The sequence below is a fragment of the Labeo rohita genome, chromosome 5 (genome assembly GCF_022985175.1).
Source record: "Labeo rohita strain BAU-BD-2019 chromosome 5, IGBB_LRoh.1.0, whole genome shotgun sequence".
Taxonomy (NCBI): domain Eukaryota; kingdom Metazoa; phylum Chordata; class Actinopteri; order Cypriniformes; family Cyprinidae; genus Labeo; species Labeo rohita.
Window position 1 is genome coordinate 17551355 of NC_066873.1, and position 24550 is coordinate 17575904.

General features: G+C 35.3%; 1 protein-coding gene across 1 annotated transcript in view; it reads left to right on the forward strand.

Moving 5' to 3' along the window:
• Positions 1 to 4913: 4913 nt before the first annotated feature.
• Positions 4914 to 24550, forward strand: part of mef2cb (myocyte enhancer factor 2cb) — a 155263-nt gene continuing 135626 nt past the window's right edge. The window contains exon 1 of the mRNA XM_051108842.1: positions 4914 to 5049. The gene's annotated coding sequence lies outside the window, so the exon portion shown is untranslated. The remainder of the gene's footprint in view (positions 5050 to 24550) is intronic.

Here is a 24550-nt window from a genome sequence, read left to right on the forward strand (position 1 = left end):
TAATAAGCTGAATTAATATTAATTAATTAATAGATATTTTTTTAATAGCTTTGGGTTGTTTTCACCAAGCTCTTGGGTTAAATGTTAAACCCAACATTCTGGGTAGTTTTATTTAACTCAACTATTGCCTAAAAATTACTGTATTTCTTGCTTAAAATGAACCCAGAATAGGTTGTGAATTAACATGCATTAGTATGTTTAACAAATTACCATTAATTAATAAGTTAAATAAATAATAATGAAATAATAAATATTTTTTTAATTGCTTTGGGTTGTTTTGACCCAGCTTTTGGGTTAAATGTTTAACCCAACATTCTGGGTAGTTTTAATTAACTCAACTACTGCCTAAAAAATACTGTATTTCTTGCTTAAAATGAACCCAAAATAGTTTGGAAACTTTTTTTAGTAAATTACCATTACTTAATAGTAAATAATAATTAAATAATAAACATTTTTTAAATAGCTTATTAATAAATGTTCAAATTATGTGTTTTATTTTTAATTTACAACCTATTTTGGCTGTAAGCTAGCAATATAGTAATTTTTTTAACAATAATTGAGTTAAATAAAACTACCCAGAAGGTTGGGTTAAACATTTAATATATATATATCAAAACAACCCAAAGCAATTTTTAAAATATTTATCGTTTAATTATTATTTAATTAACTAATTAATAAATGTTCATTTATTGAACATATTAATAAATGTTCATTTGTAAACCTATTTTTTTCCACATTTCTCCCAGCGCTGGGTAATATTTAACCCAGCATTTTTAGTGTATAGCACCATATTGGTATCCTAATCTCTTTTTGTTTTGTTTTATTTTATTTTTAATTATTCTAAATCAAAATGTAAAAATTAAATATATATATATATATATATATATACATACATTAGAGAGAGAGAGGTTTCTTTTTTTTTTTTTTTTTTTTTTTTTTTTTGCATTTCTAATTTTGTCTTAATTTTAGTTCAGTTTTTATTAATTTACAGTTGAACTTAAACTTATTTTAGTTAGCTACCAATGCAAATTTTCTAATATTCACATTTTATTTTAGCCTCATTTCAGCAACAAAATATTTTTGATAGTTTTGGTTTTAGTTTTAGCTAAAGATAATTTAGCTAAATTTGTCGGACAGAAAAATACTGGAAGCTTGACTGATGAATGATGAAGAACGTGTTGGAAAAGTGCAGTTGTGCTTTAGCCACAGGCTTGGTAACCTTGGTTTCACATACTACTCATTGAAAATATTGTGCTATTTGGATCGTTGTGGAGCATTACACAGTGCTTAGGGTGTAATAATTTTAAATGGCCAAATCCTGGGATTTCATCTACATAACAAAGGAAACCGGTTACTGCATTTGCTTCCGTGGAAACAAGGGAATAAACACACTTTAAGATAATGACGAGGTTACCAACTCATAATGCAGTTATACATACATACATATTGCTTTTTTTAGCTTTGTTAAAATATCCATTATATAGTATCTATTCAGACCAAGTGGCAACCAAAGTACCTCTGCCAAATAACTGTTAGTCAGTCTGCCCTCAGACAGCGATCCTGTCCTCATCCTGCATGTCAGCCTAACATACGGAATAGTCATTCACTCCGAGATACCGTCTCGGACCACCAGCGCTGGGCTTTCCCTGCAAGCTGTGCTCTGTTTCCCTGCCAGCAGAAGAAGTCAGAGACCTTCTCTCAACCCCAGGGAACCGGACATTGAACAAAGACCAGCACTCTAGACCCAGACAGCAACATAAAACTGAAGGACATTAAAAGTCCATTTCTACAACTGCAATAAGACAGATTTTTTATTCATCCAAATGATCATAGTCTGGATCAAAAAAGTAAAAGAGGCCAGCCCTGCACAACTTTCAAAAGACAAAGAAAGAGACGATTAAAGCTGTCGCCGTGTCTCACGGTTAAGCTTTCCTGAAATTGTAAATCGTACAGTAAATGTCCTATTCCATTAGCAGTACTTATAGCCACGAATGTTCATTTTAGAGGATGTTTAAGTGTGTTGATTTTTCATTTGCGAGCTCCTTGCACGAAATGAAATTGGTAATTTATAAGAAAGCGAGGGGAAATGAGAATGGCTTTGTGTACACATCCCTCTGGCAAAGCATTCCATAAACTGAAGGGTAATCACAATAATTGTCTGGTGACAGAATATGCTGATTATATGATTATTTATGCATGTAATTGGCATTATTGTTATTTTTAGCTGGAAGTTAATTGCTAATGTAGATCCTGTAATTGGATCAGCATATTGCAACATTGCAATTCTATTAGCTCCTAATAACTGCCACAAAGTGGGAACACTTGGAGTGGGTGGAAGGTGTTTTTTTTTTTTTTTCTTCTTTTTCTTTTTCGAAGGCTAAGTATCTGTCTCTCTGGTACAGGAGAAAAATGATAATACTTAAAAGAGTTTAATTAGAAAATATTACAGAATGTTTTGCCAGTGGAACCGGGGACATTTTGCACAATACTCAAGGAATCATGTTGATTTCTTAAGCACATTTTAACATATATTATTATGCTGAATTTAATATTAAATGTATCTGAAAGAAGCACTTAATGAGGCGTTTAACTGTGTTTTCACTGTCAAGAAGCCTAGAGAGATGCTTACATAAGTTTCTCAACGGTCAACACATTATCTCAGAGTGACAGCCATATTGTCTTGTTAACAGGGAACAGAGAAAGCTGGCTGTAGTACCTCAATCTTTCACAATCAGATCAGAGCGAGCAAAAGGACGGTGACGTCCCGGTCAAAAGATAAGAGCACGGACTGAGCTCTGTAATGTATCATTTGACAGAGGAAACCTTTGTTATCAAATGGAGGCATTGGAGCGTAAGTCTCTCTGTCACGCAGGGACGGGTCCAGTCTCACCGCTGATATGAAAGGCTCATTACGGGGCTCTTATCGTCCTGGCATGAGGCTAATTGACAGGGGCTGCTAGTCAGCAATGATTGTCTCCACCTTCTGCTGTAGGATATGTGTCTTTATCAGTCATCTGATCCTTGACTAGCAGACTGCAAGGAGAAAGGGACAGTTGAGAGCGTGTGGTCTTTCCTCAACTTGTATCTGTCTCTCACTATCCATCGCTCTCTCTCGCTGTATTACGTCTGACAAGAGCTCTCCTGGGATGCTGCCTGTCCAAAAGGCTTCAGAAAGTACAAAGGCATACCTGTGGACAAAAGTCTGTGGCATATCTGCAGACTTCTGCTGAGGTGTTACAGCGTGTGTAGACAGTCATGTCCAAAACTCTGAGACCACATTGATTTTTAAACCTGGAAATAAACTTTTAGATTTTGAGAAATACATAAAAGAGAGAAGAGTTATGTTGCTGAAGCAGTCTAATCCATTACCTACAAACACCATAAAGCCATCTTATTAGACAAGTACCAAATATGGGTGTCTTGTACAATAATAAAATATTTTTAATAGGACTGAATGTGTATTTAGCATGATCACAATTTAATAAAAACTAAGTTGCTAATGGACCCTTTTGACAAGACTGTGATGACGCGTTTCACTGATCAGCATCATAAATCCTTTAAAGTTTTTTATATTTAGATTTTTTCGAAAAATGTATGTGCATTTATAACACTATATTTTGTATTATACCACACTTTCATCAAGTTACAAACAAACAAACAAAAAAAATATTTAATGCTAATGCGAGCATGTGGAATACAAAACTATATTTGTGGTAACGTTACTCTCCCATTCACTCTCAGATTTTACCCAACTATGATGACTTCCACTAAGTTACTGAGAAACCCGGAAATGTAAAAAATAGGTATATTACAACGTTTTAATTTTCCAGTTATTCAAACAGCGAATAAATTACATACAGAAAGGGGGTGATGAACATTATCACTAACTTAGATCTATCGCAAGATTAAGCGCTCACAAAATACAAAACTATCGTTACAATCACTGAAACTGTTCACACTGTGAAATGACTCTTACTTACATTGTTCGTACATCCGCGCTTTGTTGTTTATGATGAGAATTCGCCGTCGCCAGAGTCCAGAATTCAGTCATCAAGCGTCTGCAACAAACAAAACTGAGTTTCAGTGACGACTCATCTGAACGCCTCTGATTGGCCGTTGCGTTCCTAAGCTCAACAGAATCGTGCGTGATTGGTTATAATGCACAACACGTTGAAAGAAATGCAACATGAGCAGATCTTAATTTAATACCGCAATCGAGATTTTCCATTCATTTTTACTTCGTTAGCAACATACTAGATATAATTTATTCGTGCAGGGACATTTTTGCCCCAAGTCCCTGTGGCCAGGGGAAGGTTGAGCATTGTGATTAGGTTTTTGAAAGAAGTCTCTTAAGGCTACATTTATTTGATCAAAAATACAGTAAAAACAGAAAATTGCAAAAGAAGAATTCTTTTTCTGTTTGAATATATTTTAAAATATAAAATGATAGTAAAGCTGAATTTTAAGCAGCCATTACCCCAGTCTTCAGTGTCACATGATTTTTAAGAAATCATTTAATATGCTGATTTGCTGTTTAAGAAATAGTGGTTGGTGAGTTTAAAAAGTTCGTAAGAACAGCATTCATTTGAAATACATTTTTGTAACAGTGTAGAGCCTTTATTGTCACTTGATCGATTTCATGCATCCTTGCTGAATAAAAGTATTCATTTCTTTCAAAATAATCTTACTGGCCCCAAACTTTTGAACGTTTATGTGCTTCTTGCTTGAATGTGACTGGCTGATGAATGTTCTATGGTGTGATTGACAGGGGATCTGACCAATCATAACGCAGAATCTGCCATTTTGTTTGACAAACTAATCAGACAGGAGAGTAGATTTATGTTGCTGAACTTAAACTTGAAACTTGAAAAATTGTGTGTATTGATGTCTTTCCATAGTTAAACTCACACATAAACGCGTTGTTAGCGCTGCCCTGATGATAAAATAGTTTAGCAAATTAAAAGCGCTGTTTTTGAAGAAGATGAACTGGGACTTTCGCTATTAGTAGAAACGCTGCTGCCCGGCATTGTGAGAGACGCACAGACTCAGGTAATTCACACACGTTTAGTCTCTCTCCTAAAAGCATTTTCTTCTAGTGGTCTTACAGGTTCGTACCCCAACTGTACATAAAATATAGGCCGGTAGAAACATCTGACAGCATTTTCATAGAAATAATGCATAGACATTATGGGTTCAATTTGGAGGCAGAGGACTTCAAAAGGACGCTAAAAGGAAAGAGAGCTACGCTGTTGGTTGTGTTTTTGTTTAGTTTCAAGTGTGCTTTTTCTCATGACAGTCATGGTATTGTTTCACTCTCAGTCAGAATCAGTGTTGAGGTCTGAGTGGATTTGTTTGAAAGTAATGCTGAGTGAGTTGGGTTTGAGTCTTCTTGTGTGTAGGTTTCCACTGTCAGTGTGAGGACATGAAAAATACTGTAATAACACCTTGTCATTGTGAACCTAATGATGCATGTCTGTCCCCTTTCCCCAGACTGGCAGGGTGACAGCCTCTCTCTCTTTCCTTCTCTCTCTCTCTCTGTCTTTCTTCCACCACCCACCCTCAAGTGTGCGCACACACACACACATACATATACACAATCAGACTCCATTTTGTGACCAAGAGAAATGACACAGCCATGACACGTTCACTCATGATGAGAAGTATTTCTCAATGAGACAATTTCTGTTCCAAAACCTAGTGTAGACAGCATTTAAAGGCATCATAGGTGCTCCCAACATGAAGGTTGTTCCAACAGGTAGTCAGTTAAATTATTCCTCATTCCAAAGCCACTTTTTTCACTGTCCAGATTTTTCAGATATGATTTGGGCTTTTAAGTGCATTGAAATATTTGAAGTTTTGCAGCAAGACTATATGCGACTGCCAGACCGGATGTGATTTTGATCAAAACTATAAGATTATTTTAAAATAAAATTTCATTATTATTTTTATTTATTTTTTGTTGTAAAATGTTAGGTCAGAAATAATTGTTTTATAACTTTTAAATATTTGCAGTACTAAACCTATTGTATACATCTTTCAGACACATGGATGGTAATTTATTTTAAATGTAATTTAATTTAATTTAATTTTTAAAATGTAATTTAATTTGTTCATTTATTAATTTATTGAAAAACGGTCAGTTAGAAATAATTGTTTTATATTTTATAAATAATGGTTTACATTGATTAGCAGTAGTAAACCTATTGTTTACGTCTTTTAGACATATTGATGGTCTTTTATTTTAAAATTACATTTTTTATTTAATTTTATTTATTTAATTGATTTATTTTTTTGTAAAATAGATGGTCAGAAATAATTGTTTTATAATCCTTAAATAATTGTTTACATTGATTAGCAGTAGTAAACCTACTGTATATGTCTTTCAGACATATTGATGGTAATTTATTGTATTCTTTTATTTTATTTTATTCTTTGCTTTTTTGTCAAATGGTTGGTCAGAAATAATTGTTAATTTTTAAATAATTGTTTACATTGATTAGCCCTAGTAATCCTACTGTATACGTCTTTCAGACATATCGATAGTTGTTTATTTTATTTTATTTTTTGTAAAATAGTTGGTCATAAATAATTGTTTACATTGATTATGTCTTTCAGACATATGGGTGGTCTTATTTATTATTTTATTTTATTTTTTGGTAAAATGGTCAGTCATAAATAATTATTTTAGAATTTTTAAATCATTATTTACAAGAATTAGCCCAGGTAATCCTACTACTGTATACATCTTTCAGACATATTGATGGCCATTTATTTTATTTTATTTTATTTTATTTTATTTTATTTTATTTTATTATTTTATTTTATTTTTTGGTTAAATGGTCAGTCAGAAATAATTATTTTAGCATTTTTAAATAATTATTTACATTGATTAGCCCAGGTAATCCTACTGTTTATGTCTTTCAGACATATTTATGGCATTTTATTTTATTTTATTTTTAGTAAAATGATCAGTCAGAAATAATTATTTTATCATTTTTAAATAATTATTTACATTAATTAGCCATTGATGCATTGAATTCTTGCTGGGAAATCTGTATTTATGAATTTGGCATGTTAAAATCACTTTGTTTGGCACAAGATTTATTTTATTTGTTTAAAAAAATAAACAAAATTTCTGAAGGTGCTGTAAATTATAATTGTGATATATTCTGTCATAATTGTTCAATACCGTGCCATTTTGTATGTGCAACTTAAACTAGTTTTAATGTAAATTAAAATAATAATTTCAACAGTTTTTTTGCTGTCAGCTACAGACCATTATAGCTTCCATTGCATCCAGTGTTTTCTCTTTGCCACGGCCCAACTCAGAAACTCTAGAAGAAAAATCCAGAGTTTCCCTCAGAGTTTCAAACACGTCTTGACTTGAATGCAGCGTATGTCGATTGTTCCGAAACTGTCTTAGAAAGCAGTGGGCAGTAAGGTAGCTCACTAGATTTAAAAAAAAAAAAACAAAAAAAAGCTACAGTAAGGATTGAGGTTGCATGCTGAAGCTTCAGTCAGACCCTGAGGGCTTGTTTAAACAGCAGGAGCTGATAAAGCTCAGATGTGAGTCTGCATCAGAGCTTAGAGTTGCCCAGCCAAGGTACAAATTCCATAGAACACGAGATTTCTATTAATTAAATCGTAATTGGGTTTTATATATTTATTTGCTTCAGACGTTTGGCAGAAGCGAGGAGCGAGATTAGACAGAGATTTACATGTAAAATGCAGGAGATTCATTAGGGTACCTTGGCAAAGATGAAATAATTTGACTGCCTGCAGGGCACACAGATGGCTCTGTATGTTTGCTAATTTGCTCCTCTTTCAAGGTCATTAGTTCTATTTGGTGAACTATCAAAAAGTTTATTTGGGGATGGTAAGATTTATGTACGGCGTAAACAAGAACGGTGCCCTTGTCGTGACCGCAGTGCTAAGTTCTTTTGTTATGTTCCTGGAACATACGAACTTAACGCCAGTGATGTCTGCGCTCATTATGTTAGGGATAAATTAAGAGCCGTAGATATTGAATATACGCAGATAATTGTGTGTGAGTACCTTCCTTTTATACTGTAAGTAGATAATTACCTCTTAGGTTCTCCGTTCAACATTAATAAAAGACACACACTCACTGTATAGAAATGTGTACCTGCTGGGGAAAAATCAAACTTTTCATATAATCAATAATATAATCTTCTTCTTTTTCCAAACCCACCCTCTCTCTCAATATTACACTCTTCTCCCAGGTGGTCTTGCTAGGAAGCTGAGTCTGTGTCTTTTTGGCTAAAATAAGGAAAGAAAGAAATTTGCCGTTTTCTCCTCCATCTTTAGAAAGGACTATTTGTTTTTGCTAGGCAGGAAATGAGTTTTGACATAATGGATTTTCGCCATGCATTACATATACTGGGAAAGGGTCGCTCTAAAATAAGGGCTGTCTGCTCTTTGTTTGCTTTAGGGCTTAAGATTGAAGAACTCCTGAATGGGTTTGAAAAATTTCAATGGCGTTACATACGAAATCGTTCTTAAGTATGTTGTAAAAACCTATTGGCGCTCTGTTGTGCATCATGCAAGAAATATTTAATAATACCATTTTGCTTAGCTAATTTGTTCTTTAACCAGATTTTGGTATTGTGAGGTTGTATTTTGTCTTCTTTTACTTTCTTTTTTTTTTTTTTAAACTATTATGGTTTTTGTGCTCTTTGAAGTTGAAAAGAGGCCATATAATTAATCAATTTCCTTGGCTCAAATTTGTTCTCTTAAAATAATGAGGAAAAAGGTTTTATCAATTTAAGTTGATTTTCGCTCTGGCCGGTGTTCTCAGTGGAGGACAGGGTGTGAAGCAGTTTCCCCTTTACAGTAATTTATTCTCAATTTTTCCAAGGCTTTATCTTCCTTCATTTGTTATGCTTTTGGAGTCATTTCATAGTGCCTGGATATGAGTTTCCTTTGGGAGAGATGATATGGTCAGGGAGATACCATCTGCCCATGGGGGAGGGGCAGACTAGTCATTTTATATTCTGTCTTCATGGTTTAGCTTTAATGACAGATTAAAATGATGGGCTATGCAGAATCTGTAACAAAGCAGGGTGGTGAGGAAAAGACGCACATTTGGAGTCTCTTCTCTTCTTTTGAGTATTCGCAACCCAAACAGAAAATCAAAATGTAGGCAAAAGAAATCATTTTATCAGTGAATCATCATTTCAGGAATAGAGGATGGTCTTACTTAGGCAACTTTACGTCTATGGCATAGTTAAAGTTTTTAAAATTAGGGCATTATCAGAGAGTTCAATTGCTACTGAGGCACTTAAACAGTCTAGGACAATGCATTCTCCTTCAAATTCACACAACAATTGATTTCAGGATGCTTTATATAGAGAATGAGTTTATTAAGTCTGGGGTTGAGAAACCTAGTTTGAAATTTCTTTCATTGGAAAGTCTTCTTGACATATAAATATGCCAATATTTGGACTGGTTTTCCAGTGAGAAAATTTCCATTTATTAACTTAATATTATTTTTTTCCACATTAATTTGGATTTAATTTAATTTAATTTTATATTATTTTATTTTAAAGTGGTACCAATTAACTAGCGATAACCTTCCGCTTTAATTTGGCATGTATTTTATTTGTTTTTCTTCATTTATTGGTTTATTTATTTTTTTAGTTGCTATGACTAAGGCATATTAGCATATGCTAAAGCAGTCTTTAATGAAAGAATCTGAAGGATTATATTTTATTTATTAATAAGTGGAACCATTTAACTGGCAGTAACTGTATACTTCAATGTGGCTTTTATTTTATTTTATTTTATTTTATTTTATTAGTAAGTGGAACCATTTAACTGGCAGTAACCCTACACTTCAATTTGGCATATGTTTTGTTTTGTTTTGTTTTGTTTTGTTTTATTAATAAGTGGAACCATTTAACTGGCAGTAACCCTACACTTCAGTTTGGCATATGTTTTGTTTTATTTTATTTTATTTTATTTTATTTTTATTTTATTTTTTTTTTTTTTTTTTTTATTTTTTTTTTTTTTATTTTATTTTATTTTATTTTATTAATAAGTGGAACCATTTAACTGGCAGTAACCCTCGACTTCATTTTGGCTTTTATTTTATTTAATTTAAGTGGAATCACTTAACTGGCAATAACTGTGCACTCTAAATTTGACATATATTTTATTTATTTAGTTAGTTAGTTTAATTGGTTTATCTTTTTATATTGCTATGACTAAGGCATATTAGCATATGCCAAAGCAGTCTTTAATTAAGGAATCTGAATGATTATATTTTATATATTTTATTTATTAATAAGTGGATCGTTTTAACTGGCAGTAACCTACTGCTTCAATTTGGCATTTATTTGATTTTATTTAATTTTATTTAATTTTAAATAAAATAAATATTTTTATTAATAAGTGGAACCATTTAACTGGCAATAACCTTCCACTTCAATTTTGCATCTATTTTGTTTGATTTTCTTTCTTTATTGATTTATTTTTTCATATTGCTATGACTAAGGCATATTAGCATATGCCAAAGCAGTATTTAATGAAGGAATCTGAAGGATTATATTGTCCGGGGATTAGATTTTCTTTTCCTTAGGAGCAAATTTTCAGCATTTATTTTTAATAATTATACTATATCTTTGCTTTATTTTGGTCTTTCTTCATGCTAATTGGACATACTTCAAAATAGGCCAGTCTTATGCTTCACTGAAGGACTTTTTCTAAGAATTTCCCAAGCGACATTCCATAGGTACGGTTACGTGACCGAACCCCTCATTCCTCCCTCGTTCGCTCAGCGTTCACTCCAGAGTGCTTTCTCTGCATTTCTTCATGCTGTCCTCATTCAATCTTAGCGGCACATAATAACTCTGCCAACGCTGAGGAAAGAAACATAATGCCAGTCTTACAGTCATATTAAATCTGCCAAAGTACAGTAAGGAGGAAAAACAGAATAAAATGTCAGGCTTTATATCCTGATTGGGAATGTCGTACATGCAGCGTCTTGCACACAATTAAAGATGTAAAACAAAAGACCGCAAGGACTTCAGTACTCATCTTTTTTGTGACAGTTATTGTCACACTTGCATTGCTAGCTGAAAGAAAGGTATGCAGCGTGGATATGACTGCTTTTCCTTATAGACCACCCCAGTGCGATCACATCTTTGACAGCTGGCTCTATTAGAGGATTATGAACGCGGCTGTGGGCGGCAGAAGGCCATGCTGACAGACCTGTTAGTAAAATCCTATATACAAATGACTCCACAAACTATGAAAACACTTAAACAAGCCATCTGAGTTCAGATGGCCACTCGGCCTGGAATGAACCTACCGTAACAGAGAACTAAAAATACAGTATTGCCATTTGCTTTTTAGCGTGGTTAACCAATAAGAGCAGAGAATGGGTAACAGGTGACTACTGACTATCAATCACGTTTTAAAAGGGCCATGAGGAAGTTCAGTGTGAGAAGTGAGGTTATGTGGTCTTTGGCCTGACCATAACAGTTTGGTTGCACAACACCAGATTAAAGGTGTTTCGGGAACTGTACAGTGCTTGTGACAGTATTGAGGTTTACGCTACATGGATGTGCTTGCGCAGCAGTTAGAGTGGTTTGTTCAGCATGTTTTAATTTTAGACGTGAAATCAGGCAACTGATTTCAGAAGTCCTCATTGTGGCATCAAGCTGGCAGGGTGAATACCAATTCAGTAAAAAAACAAACAAAAAAGGACAAAAATGAACTGAAAAAAAAAAAAAGTACAAAAATGAACTGAAAACAAACAAAAAAGTACAAAAATGAATGAAACAAACAAACAAAAGAAAAAAAGAAAATAAACAGACTGAACAAGGTCTCAGCCCAGTCCAAACTGAATTTTTATTAATATTATTATTTTTTTCTTCTTCTTCTTCTTCTTCTTAAATAATATAAACAGTTTTATTACATAATATAAATGGAAATAAAGTACAAATATATAATGAAATCTTATTTTATTTCAGCTAGTTATTTTCATTTTCTTTTAGTTTAATTTCATTAAAAAAAAAAAAAAAAACTAAAAATACAACACAACAAATGTATGCACAAAAATAAATAAAGATCCCTAGTATAAAGAAAAAGAAAAAAGTAAATAATAATAATAATTATAATAAATAATATAAACGGTTTTGTTACTTAGTATAAACTGAAATAAAATAACAGTAAATAAAAAAAATAAAACAACTTATTTTATTTCAGCTAAAAAATAAACCACAACAAATGTACACATACAAATAAATAAATAAAATAAATAAGGTCCCTAATATACAGAAAAAAGAAAAGAAAAAAGTAAACAGACTGAACAAGGCCTCAGTGCAGTCCAGAATGAATTTTTATTATTATTATTATTATTATTATTATTATTATTAAATAATGTAAACAGTTTTTTGTTTCTTAATGTAAACTGAAATAAAGTATAAATAAATAAGTAAAACTTATTTTATTTCACCTTTTCATTTAGTTTAACTTGATTTAAATTAACTAAAAATAAAACACAACAAATGTCCACATAAAATAACTAAATACAGAAAAAGAAAGTAAACCGTGTGAACAAGGTCTCAGTCCAGTCCAAAGTGAAACGTTGTTGTTGTTATAATTATTAAATATTATAAACAGTTTTGTTACATAATATAAACTAAAATAAATACATAAATAAAACATTTTATTTCAGCTAGTTGCTAAGGCAGTGTTGTCATTTTCATTTAGTTTAACTTTATTTAAAATAACTAAAAATAAAACACAATAAAATGTACACACAAAATAATTAAATAAAATAACATTTTAAAAAATAAAATAAAATAAACAAAAGAGAAATAAAATGAGAAAAAAGGTCCCTAGCTATGAAAAAAGTCTTAAATTGTTTTATTTTTTTAATGTATTTTCTTTATTTAATTCAATTTTATTTTGGGTGTAGATGATTCTTTTTTATTATATTGACTGTGTGCACAGTATGTGCAATATGGACAATTAGAACAACTACTTATTCAAATTAATGAGATATTTTGCTCCAATTATGCATTATTTTCCAAAGTAATTTGATTAAATATCTCTATTCCCTCACAACCTGAATAACAATCAGGATTCATTTAAATATTTAATGAATCAAACTGATTCATTGACGTGATATTTGTTTTTTAATACTTAATTAAAATGAATAATATTTTAGATGGACAGAGAAAATAATGACATCAATGGAGCATGATATCAGTCAATTAAATAACCGACAGACAGCACTGACAGACATCGCCACACTGTTTCGGTAGTATAGCCATGCTGGGCTTGAATAACTTAATAATTATTATGCAGTGGCTAAGTTGTGTGCAGTCTAGTTCAGTATGTGTCAGTCTTAATGATTTAAGTTGTACTTGAAACCTTACATGCACCACATAAGTAAAAAAAAAAAAAAATAAAATAAAAAAAAAACATTAAAGGTGTCTGACTTCCTTTTAAAAAAGTGTAAAGAAAATCCTTAGACAGAGAAAAACACTCTATGTGCATTTGTGTATGGAGTGCATGTGTGCATTTTCATCTATATGACTCTCTCTGTGTGTGTGTGTGTGTGTGTGTGGTGACTCAGGAGTAGATAGATATCCAGGATGGCTTGTAATGGTTCAGATAGGCCACTCTCACCCACGGTGACAGGGAGATTGGACAGTTAGGAGACAGAGTGCAGGCAGAAAGACCCTTACACAGCCTCATTAGCCATGTAGAGTTATCTCCCAAGTGTCAATACAGAGAGCGCAGCACAGAGAGATAGCAGGACAACAGGGAGGAGGCCGGGGGGATCTCGACTAAGAGAAACAGGATGACCGAAACCTTAAAGGAAGAAAGCAGGTGATAGAAAAGAGGGAGCTTGCGAGAAATCTTGGTGTGGATGGAGGGGAGGGGGGGGGGGTCACAGACAATCTCACACACACATATAAATGCGAAAGAAGCTAGCAGACAGTGGAAGAGAGAGGGATAAAGCCTCATACACTCACAAAAAGTGGTTTGCTGACAGAAGAAGGGACAAACTCTCACATGCTCTTTCTCTCTCTCTCTCTCTCTCTCTCTCTCTCTCTCTCACACACACACACACACACACAGGAGCTGACAGAGAGAGGTTGCGCTCCCCCACCATCCCAGCACCTGTCACACTTTGAGATAATCATCCATCATGGCCGGCCGTTGGCCTGTGTGGTCCTTTTTAATAGACACTATTGACACTAGTCGTCTCCTCTCCCACCCACAAGCTGTCACCAGACAGAAGTGATGTGTGTGTGTGTGAGAGAGAGAGAGAGAAAGAGAGAGAGAAGAATGGAAGAACTCTGGATTTTGTTGCAGACATCACAACACTGGCAAAGGAACGCAAAACATTTTAATAAATGATGTTTTAGATTGGAGGTCTTCAGTGTAAATTTCCTGGAGGTGGTATATAAGTTTTTTTACCTACTGTTTTAAATGTACACAGTTCTAGAACAGTTCATTTTAGTCCTCAAATCTGATTGGTTGACCAGTGTTCCAAGTTTAATGATATAGATCAGCCAGTGTGCATGCGCAGTACTAAGTGCACGTCTCAGAACGCTGACTGTTTCTATAGCAACCGGGACTTCTATCGGCAGCTGCAGTGAGGAGCTGACTTTACTAGTCAACGATTGGCTCTTTCATTAAGAAGGCGGGGCTTCGCGGCAATAATGAGCGTTGCATCATTCCTCATTTAGAACTAAACGAGTGACAAGTCTTGGGTATTCTGTAGTCTTTGCCTGGCCCGAAGTCTGTGTTTGCTAATTGGTCTGGCTAGTTACCGGGGAAGCTGCTCTAAAAGCTCCTCCTGCTGGCAGAGAATGAATTTGCATTTTCAGTCAGCCCGTCTGATTCACGCAGCAAATACAGAACAGAGATGTAAATGCGAACCGGATGTATTTTCTGGGGGAAGTGCCAGCACACATAACATTACAGTGTAAATCTGTGAGAAAGACAAGGGCGAGACGATGAGCATGGATCACCGCTGTGCAAAGAGAGGCTTGACAGCTAGGCTGGACATAGGTTTAACTTGCTAGCTAACGTAACTTGTTATATATTTTGCTTGTTATCAGAAATAATCTACTCTAAAGGGATTCCGTTGTTAAGTCCACTTCCAGAACAACAATTTACAAATAATTTTCTCACCCCCTTGTCATCCAAGATGTTCATGCATTTCTGTCTTCAGTCATAAAGAAATAGTTTTTTAAGGAAAGCATTTAAAATTTTTCTCCATATAATGGACTTCAATGGTATCCCTGATTTTGAATTTCCAAAATGTAGTTTAAATGCAGCTTCAAAGGGCTTTAAACGATCCCAGCCGAGGAAGAAGGGTCTTATCTACCGAAATGATCGGTAATTTTTTCATAACAATTAAATTTTATACTTTTTAAGTTTAAAAGCTCGTGTAACACTAGCTGTGGCATGCATACTACATACTACAGAGTCATGTCAAAAGGTCATTTGCGACGTAGGCGGAACTACAGACCCAGTGTTTACAAAGCGAATGTGCAAAGATTAATAAAGTGCAAGTAAGTCAAACGCTGTTTACAAACAAAAAGGTACAATGATGTCGGACAATTCTGAAGTAGTAGGAGAAAATGAGATGGAGTTTTTTGCCATTCTCTGCCTTTTTGAGCCAGAGTACACAGACGATGGTGCACGTGTGGAAAATGGCAACCATTGCCAACGGAGCAGGAATCTCAATGCTGTCAAGAATGGACCATATCTATTCCGCTGTTGGAAAGAATCAGCAAGTCATGTGGTAAGTGTGACCTTTCGACGTGATTCTGTAGTACGTAGCGTCGTGGACGCGCATCCCAGAGCTAGTGCTACACAAACTTTTGTGCTTAAAAAGTATACAAATTTTAATTTTTCAAAAAAAAGTGAAGCTGCATTTAAACTGCATTTTGGAAGTTCAGATCAGGGGCACAATTGAAGTCCATTAGATGGAGAAAAATCCTGAAATACGTTCATTAAAAACCATAATTTCTTTATGACTGAAGACAGAAAGACATGAACATCTTTGGAACGTCTTTGGATGACAAGGGGGTGAGTAAATAAGTGGTGATGTAATTCGTCCAACGAACTCACCAACGGATGCTGTTTTTGGGTCCAAACCCCAACTCATTTCACTTGAGAATACAATCTCACCAGTCATTTATGAGCTCTGTTTATTCATATTAATCATTTAAGCTAAACGTTTTCAAATTGACGGTGTACACTACAGTCTCCGTGCTCACAGCGTCCCAAACACAAATAATTTTCAAATTAATTTATTTATATTTTCTTTGTCTGGTTATCTGGAATTTGAGTATGGAGTTAAAGGGCAGGATTATAATTTTTTGGTAGTATTAGATCACTTTGTCAGTGTATAATTAGTACCGTTTATTGTTTTCTCATGTCATGATAGAGCGTTTGGACCCGGAAGTCACGGAAGAGGTGACGTTTGACGTCAGACTTAACAAGCAAATTGATTCTAAGTCTACCGGAAGTTAAGTTTGGGCCAAAATGGCTCGTTGTGAAAAGGGCTGATTTTGACAAGGTAAAAAGGGTGTTTTTTTTTTTTTTTACAGTACCACTGAGAAATTTTAACCAGAGTATGTTATGTACTTCTCATTAAGACCCTAACGAATCATATCAACTTGTGGAAAAGGGGATCTGATGACCCCTTTGAATACTCCCACTACAGCATCTGCGTATGTATTGGCAATAGAAAGTTCCTGTACTTGCTTTGCAGCAGCAGCAGTAATATGCAACAACAGGAATAACCAACACCAACAGCGGTTCTATTCCTCCAAGACCAAATACTTTAGCATTGTCATATCTATTACCATGCTAAAATCTTCTGAGAGTTGTCGTTATAGAACTGACAAGTTGAACCACTATTGTAAATGTTACCACTAGACTACAGTTTGATAAAGGCTGATTTGCCAGTATGTTTGTGTGGCACATTATCTGAGGTGGGTTATGAAGGCATTGACCCTGACATTGAGATGGCCCAGAAGGTGCAGACAGTGGGGGAACACATGAAGCTATTTGAGAGGACTCTAAGTGCTCCATAAAGGACATTTGGCACAAACATAACGGGCTTTTACAAGCGGCCAAAGCTTAGTTATACTTGAGCAAACTTTGGGTGATTCAGACTCACAGGTTTAAGAGCGTATGTAGTGTTAATGTGTTTGGCAAGCACTCTTCATTGACCTTCTCACTGGATATGGGGAAGCCACTGAAACTGTAGCTTGAAGTGAAATTTCTAAAGTGGTGAAGCTGTGTGGGATGAAGAGCAGAATTAGTATATTTTGGAAAATTGTGGTATTAAATATAGTAAGGTACTTTGGAAACACTTTATAGTATAGTTCCATTTGTTAGTTAACATTGAAAAATACTTAGCATACTAAAATACTCAAATACAAAGCATGTATTATGTTACACATTAACAAAGATTAATAAACACTGTAACAAATGTACTGCTCATCAATGCTTTTTCCAGCGTTAACTAATAGAAACTTTTTGTAAAGTGTTACTGATAATTTTTTATATCACTGCAAAATAGAAGATTTGTTTTGTCTATAATTATTCTTTTTTTTTGTAATAAAAAAATTGGTCATTATAGCCATTTAACATTACTTATATGATCATAAACTAAATATACTTTAAAAATATACTTCAAGTTACAAGTCATTTGGTTTTATTTAACAGTGTATTAACATGAAGGTCAATCACTTAATTATAGTTATTTAATTAAAAAAAAGTTTAAATTAAAAAGAAATAACAAAAACCTATTAAAATCAGTATCACATTTGGCTTAATCAGTATATAGTGGAATAAACTGGATGTGAAGTACATTTTTCTGTATCATTACCTCTGGTAAACACTGTCAGTGAGAGCTGTTTGTGTGTTAAGATGAGTGGAAAGAGAAACTGTTCGTATCCAATCCTTTTTCCCACTTCAGATGATATTATAAACATTAATTTGTTCATTAAGTAAGAATGAATTCACTAGTCAGTTTACCCACTGTAATGTTGTTCCATACCTGACTTTACTTTGCAAAACACAAAAGAAGATCATTAAAAGAAGATCGTACAGTAGAATGTGTTGTCCATTCAATAGAAGTCAGTGAGGCTCAATGTTTGGACTTTCTAGCATTCTTCAAAATCTTCTTCGAAGCCAGTTTCTGATGAAGACCATCAGATGGAGGCTTGAGGAATGATTATAGACTTGTTAACAGCTCGTCCAGCTGTAACCTCGGTTGTCCATCTCCACCGTGAGGAGGCCAGACACGCGAGCGGAAGCATCGGAGGCTAATGTAGGCTCACGGTGGGCCAGCAGGGAAGTGAGGGTCTGGGTCTGGGCAAAGGGGCTGGTCCCAGGAGGCTCTGGAGGACTTTAATAGCGGAGCCAGGGAGATGCCTGCCTGCTGTGGTTTCTCGGTTGCAGATGATTTTAGTTTCAGGTGACGTGCATCATGCTCTATTAGCGGCCTCTTCCGACCACAGTTTTCTTTGGCATGTGAAAGGCGCGCTGGAGCTCCGCTCTAGACGCGTAGCTTTTCAACACACGTACACACACATACACACCGGTACACGTTTACATAGATGCAGGTCTGCATCTCTGCAACCAAACACAGGAACGATAGACTGACACAAACACACACATACCTATGTGCACAAGCTTTCAGCTCCTCATATTTCCAGCTTCCCCTAAAACACACATACACACCGGACATATATATGTGCGCTTATAGGAGTGATTCTATCACTTCAAGTCAGTCAAAGAATAAATGAGTTTGAAAGGCGACTTTATTAAGTCCTCTTAAAGGAATAGTGCCCAGAAATGAAAATTCTGTCATTAATTACCCATATGTCGTTCCAAACCTGTAAGACCTTCGTTCATCTTCGGAATACGAGTTAATATATTTTTTATGAAATCCGAGATCTTACTGAGCCTCCATAGACAGCAATGCAACTGACACGTTCAAGGCCTAGAAAGGTAGTAAGGACATTGTTAAAATAGTCCATGTGATAAGTGGTTAATTCATAATTTTATTAAACTAAGAAGCAGTGTTTATTTTGTTGACAAATAATTTTATCAACGACATTTTTTCACTGACAAATGTGAGATGACAACGAAACAAAAACTCGTTTTGAATAACAAAAACTGTGACTAAAATCTATTGACATTTTCGTCAAATAAAAACGAGACAAAAATGTTAGGGAGGGACGATTTGGGACTCATTCAGAACAAATCTGCTGCGTGTTTCGGAGGTTAGATGTGTACATTGGAACTGTATCATAGACTATTGATCTATCCGGCAGGACATAGGCCGTCATACATTTGCTGCACGTCTCGTAAATTGTTCAAAAATGTTAGTATCGGGAGTAATAGAAGAGCATGGATAAATTTAATGACGCAAAAACTCAGTTTGGTCCAGTTTTTGATACAGATACCGAAGCAGCGCATCTCACACAGCGCACAAGTACACCTTCGGGTATGCGATATGAACATTTTTGATTCTTGACAATTAAAATATCCCTACGATCTGCTATTATTAAAGAAATGAAGTAAGCCTATCGTGCTACGGCGCACATTCTATTAGTTGCAGTTCTGGCGCCTCTATCTCACGCAACTTACATTCACACCAAATGTTTACTCAGCAGCAGAATTCCACTCACTAAACACTGCACTTATTTGCAATCAAGTACATTATTTGAATGTGCTTTAAACCTTGCTGCTTAAACATTTCATTCACGTGCTGTTTTGACATGCGCTTACATTTGAAGTGTGCACACTCTCAAAAAAGAAAAATAATACAAATAAATAAATAAATAAATAAATAAAAAGCCTGTCAAACAGCGCCTGATTACTGGAGTAAGTTATCTTTCATGTGTGGTTTGGCCCAGGTGTTTTATGTAGTATAATTTCACAAAGCTAAAATCTGTCAGACCATTCTGTTTTTGCTTCAGAAAAATTTAGAAATTATAATCTAATTTAAACCAGAAACAGCTCATGCATGCAGAGTCTTTGTGTGGATTAAGTTTAAAAATGCAGTGGTTGCCTCTAATTTAAATGGCTGTAGAAAGTTTGACCTATAATAGAGAAAATAAACATCTTGTTCATGTACTCATATTTTAATTCTTTTTTTTTTTGTCTCTTTCTTAAGGCAATGAATAATTGTTTTAAAAAAAAGGCTTTCAAAATCAGCCCATTTGACTGGTGAAGCTATTAATCATCAGCATGTTGGTAGCCGTTCCTCTCAATTGGCAGTTGTGGTGCTCCTCAATATTCATTGGGTGCTCCTAAATTTTATTTGGTGCTCCCAACTTTTTGAATTTGGGAGCACCAGTGCTACCAAGTAAAAAAGTTCATTTCGAGCCTTGAAACACACACTCTGTTACATCTTAGGTAAATGTAAACAGTTAGGAGAACATCAGACATGTATCAGTACAGCCTAATTTAGTAGCTATTGTCTGTGGCATTGATGTTATCAAGCAACAGTAGAAAGACAGAAAATCACTTATTGCTCTTGACTGAATCACTTTAGTAGCCCTATTACAAATTAATCTAAATTAATTTATATAAATAAATATGTCTGCTTGAAAGAATGAAGAATGTGGTAAACAAGTTGTTATAAAGAATGCATAATTAGCCTATAAAACCACTGGCATTTAATTGAAATGAAGACCATGTTCTTGTTTCTTTATGAGAAGTGATTTCATTTAATTTTAATGTAAAGGCATGTTGCATGTCACAGCAGTTGAATCTGTGTCTGTCATGATAAAACCTTAAAGGGGTCATTGGATGCTAAGTTCACTTTTTTTCATGTTGATTGAACATTAATGTGTCTTGGCAGTGTATGTACAAATCTACCCTATAATGATAAAAATCCATGCAGTGGTTTTTAATTAATCTGTAAAAATAATATTCCCTTTTTCAAATCGAGCCATTCTCAGATGCCTTTCATTGTTGCATCACAACGAAAGAGGTCACTCCCATGATAGTTGATCGACATGAGCGTCTTACCTCAGATCAGTTGTAACAGTCCAACCTCCATGTTTTGATGCCGGAGCAGGGATGTAAGGGATGTGAGCAGGGATGACAAGAATTGAGCGATTGAGGTGTTGTGTTGCTGGATGTAATAATGAACATAGTGGTCGTCATTTACTCCTGACATCTGAGCTGCTGAAGATGCAGTGGATTACGTTTGTTTGTGAAGGGAATGCGCCTCCCGATCTACATATATCCGTCTATGTTCGCACAAATCATTCGTGATCCAGCTTCACTTACAACAGAATTGAGTATAAGGGTTTTTTTAATGAATCTTTGCGATTGCCTTTCCTAATAATGTGCTAATTAGCAAGTTTAGAGACTGAATGCGGCTAAAGTAAACAGGCTCGTCACTCCACAGAGAGAAGAGAGGGGCGGGGTGAGCAGAGCTCATTTGCATTTAAAGCAGCCTCGACCTAAATGGGATGATTTTTGCAGAGCTGATTTTGGCAAGGTTAAAATGAGAATTTTTAACCAAAGTATATTATAGACTTTTCATTAAGACCCTAAAGAATCATATCAACTTGTGGAAAATGGGCATCCGATGACCCCTTTAATATCAAACCTATACAATGCGTTTGGTAATTTTAGATAAATGCTTAATAAATGCATTACACTATAACTAAACCCATTAGATTTTAGCTGACTTTCATAATCTTTCATAGTTTTATTAGAATAAAATCTTATGATATTTAGTCAACTAAAACTAGACTAAAACTAAAAACAATTCAGATGACCAAAGTATGACTAAAACTAAATGGCATTTTAATCAAAAGACTATGACTAAGACTAAATCAAAATTTGCTGTCAAAATTAACACTGCTACGAGGATACAGAAAAAATGCCCAAAAAAACCAAAAAACCAAATATGCCCAAAAAAACCCCAAATATAACGACTTTTTATTAACAATTCTCTTCCTTGTCAGTATTTGATGTGTATTCACAAGAGAGATCCGAAAGCTCTCGGATTTCATAAAAAATATCCTAAACTGTGTTCCAAAGATGAACAAAGATCTTACGAGTTTGGAACGACATGAAGGTTGGGTAATTAATGACAGAATTTTATGTGTCATTTTATGCACATGGTTTTGGAACAACATGGGTGAGTAAATTCTGTTTTTGTTTTTTAGGGTAAAATTTTATGTGATGAACAACAGATACCATCTCTCTCCATTTGAAACTGAATGAGCTGAAATGGAATTTCAAATAATTTAAATGATCAGAGATCATATAGAACTTGCGTATATTCTTACTTTTAGAGCGTAAATAATATATCAATAAAAACCAACGTGTACGCTTATAAAAGTAATATCAAAGATCTTTAGATAAAAGACCGATCTCACATGCACAGGAATGACTCAAACTCTTGTCTTTGGCAGTGGAGCCAGATGAGGGATCAGGCACGAGTGTATTTACACCACACAGAGGTGTGTCCACACGTCCCGTAGCGCCTGTGTGAAGTGGTCGGATGTTGGTCCCTCGTGCGGTCCTTGCGAGTCTTCCAAAATCCTGGGTGGCTGTGAATTTCACTGTAGCTCTTTTTCCTCCCCTTCTTTCCTTCTTAAACCTAACTCCTTTTTTTCTACTAATCGAAATGAAGGAAATTTCCTGTCTGAGGCAATTCTTTGTTTGTGTCCTCGGATGAGGTGGGGAAAAAATAGTCTGAAAAAGGAGGCAGAGCTCGCATGACACTGCCCAGCCAAACATTAGAGAGCCTAATGTGTCATCTGAACAGGCCCTGAATGGAAATTTACAGTGGAACATGTCGAAACGGGCTTCCCTCTTCATTTCATTAAGGTACAACTGTAGAATTAAACCCTGGTTTTTAGCCCCTCATTAACAGATTATTACTAAAGTGCATTTGAACGCACTACCATACAACACCGTCCTGATTATGCATCCATGAAGCCATTTGGCATGTAAACACCCCGTACGAGTCACAAAGGATTCACACACAGCAAAGAACTGAATCCAGACACAAAACAGAGCTGTTTCTCATCTGAAACGGCTTTCATATTCTAATAAGAGCAGTCAGAACATCAAAGAGCCGTATGCAGATGAAGTCATTAATGTAGAGAACCTGTTAGTCGAGCTCGCATGCGCGCAGTTACACAGCGGATCGTCCGTGCGTCACGCTCCGCTAACCAAAGTGAGAGAAACTGCAGAAAAACGAGCCCAGTGGAAAGTCTTTTTTACGTTTCAAGTAACTGGAACGGGTCGCACGAAGGGTGTCTGTTTACACTTGTCAAGTTTTGAACTTATATATTCGTACAGAGCGCGTCAGGGGCAATGAATAACACGGTTGTGACAATTCGAGCCCGCAGTCCGTAACCGAATGGCAGGGAGTGAATGAGTTGTTTGGTCAATACACCAACTCCTTAGCAACCATTTCTGTGGCTAAATGGAGGGAATTTTATGCCCTGGCCCCCACCCAACGCACACAGAGCTGACTACGACTTCATTGCGGCGAGTATAAAAATAATTTATTCTGGCTAAAGCGTTTCGCCAAATCTTTTAATCACCGTAAAGGCCTTTCAGAGCGCGTTATGTCGCAGATTCCTTCAGATGCCTGTGTGAAATATTTATAACGTGGCATGTACAAGGCTATGCTTTATTTTTTTGCAAGGATGCTGTAACACCGGTTTATGTCGCAGGTGATCCGAAATCGTATTTGACACTCTCTGGTGATGCTTCAAGAGCGTATGAGTCATTTGATGTAAATGTCTTTGGAAGTTATTCGCTTGCATGCAATTGAACTTTGTCCTGTGATTCTGGGTCCAAACCTGTGTAATTTAGTTTATAAACAGTAGCCTCAGTGAACCGTTAAAAGCTGAATCGGTTTGTATCCTTATGTTCAAGAGAGTCACTGCATTTAAAGGCAGCCCAGCCTGTTGGTCTTGGCAGGCCGGCGGTTTTTCTCTGCTTGAAATGCAGCGGTTCAAACCCCACTCGGAGCTTTGATGTGCGGGTGTTATAAGTCTGTTCAGCTGTAATATATCTCTGTCACCGTGTCTCATAAATTTCCTACAGCAGTTGTGTAAAATCAGAAAAATGTCACACGTTTGGTTCACACGTACATATTTTTGACATTATCTTGTCTGTATGTGCAGAAAACACATTTTTTCCCGCCTTTATGAATAATGCAAAGGAATCGCATGCTGTCTCCTATATTTAAAGAAACGGTCAAAAACATCTCATCTCATTAAGTAACCCTGTTAACCTCCGGTTAGAGAGTCACGTGACGCGCGCGGCATATGTTATTTATGTTCACGGAGCGGGAAGATGTTTGCAGAGAAGGATAATTTGACAGTCCGATAAACCAGCAGACAGACAGATAAACAGTCTGCCTCGTCGCCACAGAGATCTCATTGTCAGTCTTACTGAAACCCTTGTTTCTCACTCCATCCCGACAGCCACGGGGCAATATTTAAGCAGACAGTCAGAAGACGTCCAAATATTGAACAACATTTTC